General features: G+C 33.1%; 1 long non-coding RNA gene across 1 annotated transcript; it reads right to left on the bottom strand.

Moving 5' to 3' along the window:
• Positions 1-2,956: 2,956 nt before the first annotated feature.
• LOC145725214 (uncharacterized) lies at positions 2,957-3,759 on the bottom strand. The gene is made up of 2 exons (XR_014177200.1): positions 3,343-3,759; positions 2,957-3,286 (listed from the first exon to the last, which is right to left on the bottom strand). It is a non-coding gene; the product is annotated as an uncharacterized LOC145725214 (long non-coding RNA).
• Between the last annotated feature and the right edge of the window lie 4,723 nt (positions 3,760-8,482).

The following is an 8,482-nucleotide window of genomic DNA, read 5'->3' as shown; positions in this document are numbered from 1 at the left end:
TTTTTGGATTTTGAGTCAAATTCTAGACATAATATAATAATAATAAACAATCTTTATTTCATTACGAAATGGGCTATCGACCGAAATGGTCATATTTTGTGTAATATGTCCTATCTGTATTTGTTTCTGAGATATTTACCATTTTATGTGAAACTTGATATTTTCAGTCTCTAAAACAATTTTAAGATACACATATCAGAAAATTTTTCTTGCTTTTTGTATTTGTCTAGGTAAAACAAGGTTTGTTCTAATAATGGGTGCAGAAAGACGTCAAAATATATGATATAGTGGTCAAAAAATGGGCTCAAAAAACCAGTTCTAAAAAAGGACAAACACAACAATTTAAAATAGTGATTTTTTTGACTGGTGGCAGCTCAGACTGTACAGTAACCGTAAACAGAATATGAACTAAATCAGAGGTAAAACAGGACTGTAACAGCCCAAAATGTGCAACCTCGCAGGAAAGAATTTAAAAAACCCTGTCCGGGAACGGCAAATTGACCATAACTTCCATTCTAAACCACTTAGAATAGTGATTTTTTTGACTGCTGGAAGCTCAGACTGTACAGTACCCGTAAACAGAATATGAACTAAATCAGAAGTAAAACAGAGCCGTAATAGCCCAAAATGTGCAACCTCGCAGGAAAGAATTTAAAAAACCCGGTCCGGGAACGGCAAATTTACCAGAACTTTCATTCTAAACTACTTAGAATAGTGATTTTCTTGACTGGTGGTAGCTCAGAAAAGGAAATTTGACTAGGTTTACTCTAGTGGTAGTAGTTTTGTTAGAAAAACTGTTTATTACCTTCATTGAAAATTCGAAAAAAAGTTAAAATAAATCGTTTTTCTAACTTTCCGTTACTGTCGTAATTTTATAAGTATTTCAAGTTGCTGACAGAGATATTCCATGGATTTATTCCATACAGAAAAGTGATTAGAAAGTATTTCTCGACATTACAGCCTTAATTTTCATTACGTGGCTGAAACGTTCCGAATATGATTTCTCCCAGGTATTCGGTAATTTTTTGAACGCCTTTTCCGAGAGCCGTGAACGTGTTTCGAATTCTTCGGGCCACATCGACGCTAGACTTGGTCGTTTAACCGAAATTAAATACGACCGGCCCTGAAGTCTTAATTAAAAATATCGGATTCAGCGCCAGGAATCTAGGATTTACCTTCCACGATCTGATTTCGAGGTGCCCGCTTATTGAAAAATCCCGATTGCCGCATAATGGGGAATTTTAATCTTACTTTTCGTCTTTATTACATCACTATTTTCCTCCAATTCAGTTTTAATCGCGGTTTATTTAACCATTTACGAAAATTCTAGTCTATAATAAAAAATAAAAAAACTGTTTAATCTGAGCCACCTTGTATGAATTCATACATCAATATGTTAACATTTCCATATAATTTACTATACCAGGTGTCCAAGAGCACCCTGGACATAGGAGATTAACATGGGAAAATGGTTTTGAATTTTTTGCGCCTGTACGGTTCAATTAATGGAAAAACGCTTTAGATAAAAGTTGTATAGCACATTTTCGGCTATCAACTCGTAATTTTTTCAATACCGTAGATTTGACCATTAAGACAAAAAACGGATCTAAAATTCGGAAATTTTAACTCTCCCGCCAAGCGGTCGTTAAGGAAAGTTTATATCCGGCCGTGCTACCAACCTTTCAAAATCATAACAAATCGCTGGCAGTCATTCTGTAATCAAAACATTCAAAACACGTTTATTTAGTAATAATTTTGAGCTACTACCCACATACTGCGAAGAAAATACAAATAAATCGTGATAAAAACACTTTATCAGTAGCCACAGTCCAAAAATCTGGTAAGTTGCATTCATAACCTCATTCAATGTCTCTATTAAACTTATTTACTTTGTAGCAAAATTCTTAAAGAAAACACTGGTTTTGCTTGCAAATATTTAATGAGGATGACCGAATCACCTATCTCAAGCCTCTTCATAACACTACCAAACGATTTAAAGTGATGAAAACAGTGGACAATAAAGATCTTTGAAGATAAGTTTCCTACTGTACAGGGACAACAACAAAGGGGCCAAATACTTCCTTCAAAAGTGGTGTGATTTAGTTTCAAACCTCATGGACTATCATCAGCGAGGGTCTTCACCAGTGTTGCAACTAAAACTTAAAATGATTCAGTGTTGATATCTGACTTAAATCTCAAAATTTGATGTGCTTGTGAAATGTGAATAATCTTAAACTGGCTATAAAACCTCTGAGAAACCCCTTCTAAGAAGAGAATATGGACTTACACAGTCAAATTATCAGTCAGGTGACAAAAGTTTTTGTATATGGGTAGGTATTGTCGAAAAACCAACTTTTCAATTGAGCTATCTACATGAGCTGTTCTATTCTAGGTTTAGGTATTAACATTATAATTGTGTTCTTTTTTCCACACACTCAATTGTTCCAAATAAAACTTTGTACACTGAACATTTGTATTTATTATTTATTCACAGTTCAAGGTACAGTATACATTTTCTTCAAGTGAAAAACTTAGGTACAATAGGTGACAAAGAAAACTGGTCTTACCACATAAACAGTGATTGTTCCACAGATTGAGTGAGTGGGTGTACCTTTCACCATACAAGCTATGCTAAAAACAACTTTGTCTTACTAACCTAATGTTTGTTTGGATAATAGTGGAGTTCCAAATTAGCAAAGGTAGGTGAAATGTAGTGATTGAAAGTCTCTAAAGAGAAACAATTTGCTTCTAATTCAATACACCATGTCACAGGACATACCTTTACTAATCAAATGTGAACTCGAGTTACACATTACTTGCAAATAAACTATTTTTGATTAGTAGACATTTTACAAGTATCCTTGTAGGTGAATGATGTTCAAGTTAACTAATGGAGCTAATTAAATATCAGTACTTACCTTACCCTGTAGAGATGGGAAAAAACATTGACAATCAGTTATGAAAAATGCCTTTTTATTAACATCATACAATGTAAAACCACTTAAACACTATGGTGTGTTGATAACACTACAAAACAGAAGGATACAATAAAACTATCAGTCACATAGGTCACTAAATTGCACCACTTTTGAGGGAAGTATTTACTCTCTTTTGTGGTCCCTGTATAGTAAAGCAACTTATCTTCAAACATCTGCAGGCCTTCCTAGTCCATTGTTTTTATCACTTTAAATCGTTTGGTAGTGTTATAAAGAGGCTTGAGATAGGTGATTCGGTCATCTTCATTAAATATTTGCAAGCAAAACCAGTGTTTTCTTAAAGAATTTTACTACAAAGTAAATAAGTTTAGTAGAGACATTGAATGAGGTTATGAACGCAACTTACCAGATTTTTGGACTGTGGCTCCTGATAAAGTGTTTTTATCATGATTTATTTGTATTTTCTTCGCAGTATATGGGTAGTAACTCAAAATTATTACTAAATAAACTTGTTTTGAATGTTTTGATTACAGAATGACTGACAACGATTTGTTATGATTTTGAAAGGTTGGTAGCACGACCGGATATAAACTTTCCTTAACGACCGCTTGGCGGGAGATTTAAAATTTCCGAATTTCAGATCCATTTTTCGTCTTAATGGTCAAATCTACGGTATTGAAAAAATTACAAGTAGATAGCTGAAAATGTGCTCTACAACTTTTATCTAAAGCGTTTTTCCATTAAATGAACCGTACAGGCGCAAAAAAATCAAAACCGTTTTCCCATGTTAATCTCCTATGTCCAGGGTGCTCTTGGACACCTGGTATACAGAGTAATGTGATGGTATACAGGGTTAGCCAATAGCCATCCAAACCGTTCATTAGGATCAAATATTTATAGGAATTTGAAATTGAGATAAATTCGATTCCTGATATTTTAAAAAGGGATATACAAATTGGAATGATCATTAAGACACACTTTTATGTAAAAGCAAATGTTTTTCTTTAATTATCGTACAGTTTCCATTTTTAGTACAATTTTCAAGTGTGACTTGAATAAATAGTGTTTGTATTGCATCATCATTTATTTAATTTATTTTAACTGAAAATAAAAGTTTTATAATCCCTATACACCATATTTTTGTTAATTAGATCATCTTAACTTGCAGTTAAATTTGTAAGTTGTTAATTAATACCAACTTGAACATTTCTTGCTGTGCGGTTATGCACGGATTATAATTCTGAATTAGCAAACTTCTATTCATAAATAAATAAGTTTTAAAAACATTTCATTTCAACTAGACCCTACTTAAAAACGGAAAAACTTAGTCCAAGTACCCTCAAACCAGCGACCGTTCTCAATTTACCACTTTATATTCGCATTTCGAACGCGAACTCTTTAAATTCCTCAAAGCGCATCATAACGCAGTTAAAGGTACTTTTCAACAAAAGATCTCCGAGGAAACAAATTAAATTAGCATTTTAAAATTATTCCCAGTTTCAAAAACGATCTCCTAACTGAAATCCGTCTCAGTGCTACAAGTAGAAACATTTTGTTTTGGATTTAAAGTTTTCCAATTAAAAGTTCCGGCAATAGCCTTTCATAATTGGTTCCGGTAATGAAATAAACTGTTTTGAAGCAATAAAGCATTCATTGTGCTAGATGAATGGTTCGGATTTGAGGGATTACAGGGAACAACGGCCAGATGATAATAGTTTTGTGTCTTTTGTTGGACTTGCATTCATCGCAAACAAAAAATTTGTAGTTTGCTGTCTATATGAATTTTCTTAGGAAATATTGATGTAATACATTTGTCTGAGTTAGTAAGTAGTTTGAACCAATGCAAAACTATTTTATCGAGGGTATTAAGTACGAAATCAGGAAGAAGTAATTTGGTGTACACACTACCTACTTAGTACAGGTAATTCGAGGTATTATGAGGCATTTTTAAGGTATTTATAAGACATTTTATAGAATTTTGAGGCATTAACTTTATATTTCAAAGTATTTTGCAATATTTTCATTGGAATTTTGAGCGAAATAAAGGAAATTTTGAGATATTTTAAGAAATACATTGTAGTAGACCAAGCAGTAGACAATACTGTATCAATATTACTAAATTGTAATTAAATGTAATTATTATGATTAAATTAAATCTTTGTTACATAATATTAAAACAAAATTCATTACAAATTATCAGAATAATTTACCAATTTTTTAACATTTAAACTAATTTTTTAAGGTCACGTGACCGACGTTTTTGACAGGTGTCAACCGGACTTTACAGTGTTGCAAGCTCTAAAATTGCATAATCAAAGCCACGTGATGTGTCTCTTACAATTTCAGGTTTTCCAACTGTCTAAAATAGTCTAAATTTAATTTACCAAGTTTTTAAAGTTTAAACCACACTTTAACGGTCACGTGATTAATTTTGACAGATATCAACTGGCCTTTACAGCGGTGCCAGCTCAGAATTGCATTATCATCGTCACGTCACGTGTATTTTGCAACTTAAGTTTTTACAACTGTCCAAATTTTATTTATCAAATTTCCAAAGTTTATATTGCGTTTTGGAGGTCACGTGACTGTTTTTGACAATGTCAACTGGTCTTTACAATGTTGCAAGCTCAAAAATTGAATTATCAAAGTCACGTGACGTAGTTCTTTGTGACAATTTTATCAAGTACAAAAAATGTTTTTGTTTGTTAGAATTTGAAAAACATGTCACATGACCTTAGAAAATCAAGTTTAAGCTTTCGGCACAATGTCAAACACTTGGAAAAACCTTTACGTTGTCACCTAACCTAACCTAACATAAAAACTGTCACGTGACTTTTAAAAAAATGAATTTTAAGCTTTTGGATCTTCAAAATTTGGAAAAGAAATCAGGTAACCTGAGGAAGTAGTTTTGTCATTTGAAGGCATTCTGAGGCAGTTTATAGTTATTTACGTAACAGGAGGCCGCAATATTTTATCTACAACGATTATTTTAATGATTAATTGAAAAACAATAAAATAAAAAAAAATATAAAAAAAATAAAAATATTTCCAGCAACTTGTTAGGCATGTCAACATCTGGCATTAATTTATCCAATTGCAAAGAGTTTACCATTAATATTTATCCTAAAAATAATTGAGTTTTCATGTAATTGTATGTCATGTTTTTTAATTAAAAAAAATCTAACTAAAAGTTACTTTTAATATTAATATTAACAAGAAGCAAGATAGTGGAGGGAACAGAACTCCCGATGTACAAACAAATTGTTCACCGGTTATTAACGCACTAGTGCGGTAATAAAGGCCATTATGACACTGAAAATAGTGCGAAATTACGATATTATGTAACTGTTGTAGATAAAATAATTTAAAGGCATTTCGAGGTATTTCAAAGTAGTATGAGACATTTTAGACAGTTTTAAGGCATTTTGAGCAATAATAAAGCATTGTGAGGTAATTTAAAGGCATTTCAATGTATTTTGTATGCAAAAAGGCATTTTGGTGGGCAAAAATTATCGGCGGTCTACCCCTCGTATTTTATTTACGTCGACACTGTATTCGCTAGCCAAATCGCCGATTCTAAGCTAAAATATCGCCTAATACTGCGAAGTTATAAATTAAACCTAAATTCAGCTAGTTCGGCAAACTAAGTTAACGAAAACCGCATTCTCATGTTTGGGGTCGCGCAATTCAGGCATAAAGATCGCAGCTTGAGCATTAGGCGTTTGCTTCTCTACTTGGCTACATTTTGCGTTAATTTGTTTTCCATTTCGGTCTCGAATATTAGTCTCTATTAGGGACGCTCCGGGATGCTTCTCTGGATATGAGATTTAGTGGTAAAGAACCAAGTCTCATGCATTTCTCAAAAAGAACGCGTGTGCAAATTGTTTGGAGTTTGACACAGTTTTGAGAGAGCAACCAAACAAAAACACGAGACTGCATAACGCTCTTAAGACAACAGTTCGTCCTTGATAAGTGCGGTTAACTTAGTTAGTTTCCCAACTGGAATAATTTAGTCTGGTTTACGAGATCCGTGCGTTAAACTATAATTCAGCAGACATGCTACATTTTGGCAGACCTAATTTATGACGTTTAGAATTGTTCAACTGCACTTCAGATAATATTCAAGTTCTACCAGACTGTCAACGTGCATTTCCTCTTGTAGTTTACAAATTTCAAATTGTTTCTCAATATATTGTCTTTTGTTGAGGTCACAGTGTCTCGTAATCTAGCACAAAACAAAGCTTAATTGACGGTGATGGTGAATTAGAATCTCTAGACAACGGTTTAGCACTTTTTTTTAAATTTTCAGTTATTCCTAAAGCGAATCCAAACTCTTTGAATTTTTAAATTAAACAGCCAGTAAATTATTTTACATTTTTGTTTGCATCGGGCCTCAAATTGTTTGAGGAAGCAAAAGTTGCACTTATGGAAAATAAATTTAATTATTGAACTAATTTATGCATTGATTTTTGCCTATCTAACCAACTTGTTGATGCTGGTGAAGCTTTGAATATTTACTATCCAGGAAACGTGCACTCCAGTTAAAACTTGATTAGCGAAAATTACCTGAACCTTTGACATTCAGCGACGTTCCCCCGTATCAATAATTCATAAGACGGAGAGAATTAGGCGTTATCTAATAAGTGACATTTCACTGCCAAACTAACAATTCTACACGACTCGTCTACTGATATTATTTGCCAGGTGGATAATTAACCAAATAAACGAGCAGAAAAAAAGTAATAAATTTTTAAAAAGATTTAGACCAGAAATAGTACAGTAACAATTAGGATTACAGAATTTGTTAAAAGTCAAATGCAAAGTAAAATAAGTCGCATTTAATAAATTACGTTCGGTGAATGGCGTTGCTTAAGAACCAATAAAAGGCTGAAACAGTAAATACCAAAAAATGTTGCTGAATAATTAGCAATTTCTGTGGGCTGAACTGATATGAAATTACACACCAATCACAGCTAATACATGTAAAAAAACAGACATTTCTATGAGAAAGGAAGTGATAGAAACTTTCGTTGTGGTGCGATAGAGACATCATAATCACCCATGTGGTACACTATAAAAAATTTGGTAAAATTGTCTTTTCCAATTCATCCAAGTTAAAATACCCATTTCCTCCACAAACATGACGATCATAAATATCAATAACGTCCGAGCTAACAGGGTTTCTTACCAACTGCAATCCGAGCAGTTTTGCATTCCCCAAATTACAAATATAAATTCAACCTCAAGAAAGGGGTGGCACAATAAATTTCTAGCGGCACAAGTTTTAAAAGTTATCCGGGCATTATTCGTGTATTTCGGCGTTGTTGAAATTCCTCACATATGCAAAAGGCTGTTCAAGTTCCTCTCTGAGTGCTAGCGGCCATTTGTTTTGGTTTAGAAAGTCGCAGCAACCAGCAATACGGAAATTGCTTTTGAACGAATGTTTTGTTTTTATTGTCTCTGCTAGGATAAAAAGAACAATTCTTGATTTAGCAATGCTAGTAGTACATGATTTACAAAAGCAACTTAATGTTTGCTACTGTCGT

The sequence above is a fragment of the Ips typographus genome, linkage group LG2 (assembly GCF_016097725.1).
Source record: "Ips typographus isolate SLU linkage group LG2, UJ_Ityp_2.0, whole genome shotgun sequence".
Classification (NCBI taxonomy): Eukaryota; Metazoa; Arthropoda; class Insecta; order Coleoptera; family Curculionidae; genus Ips; species Ips typographus.
Note: the sequence above shows the minus strand (reverse complement) of the source record. Positions and strands in the feature narration are given on the sequence as shown.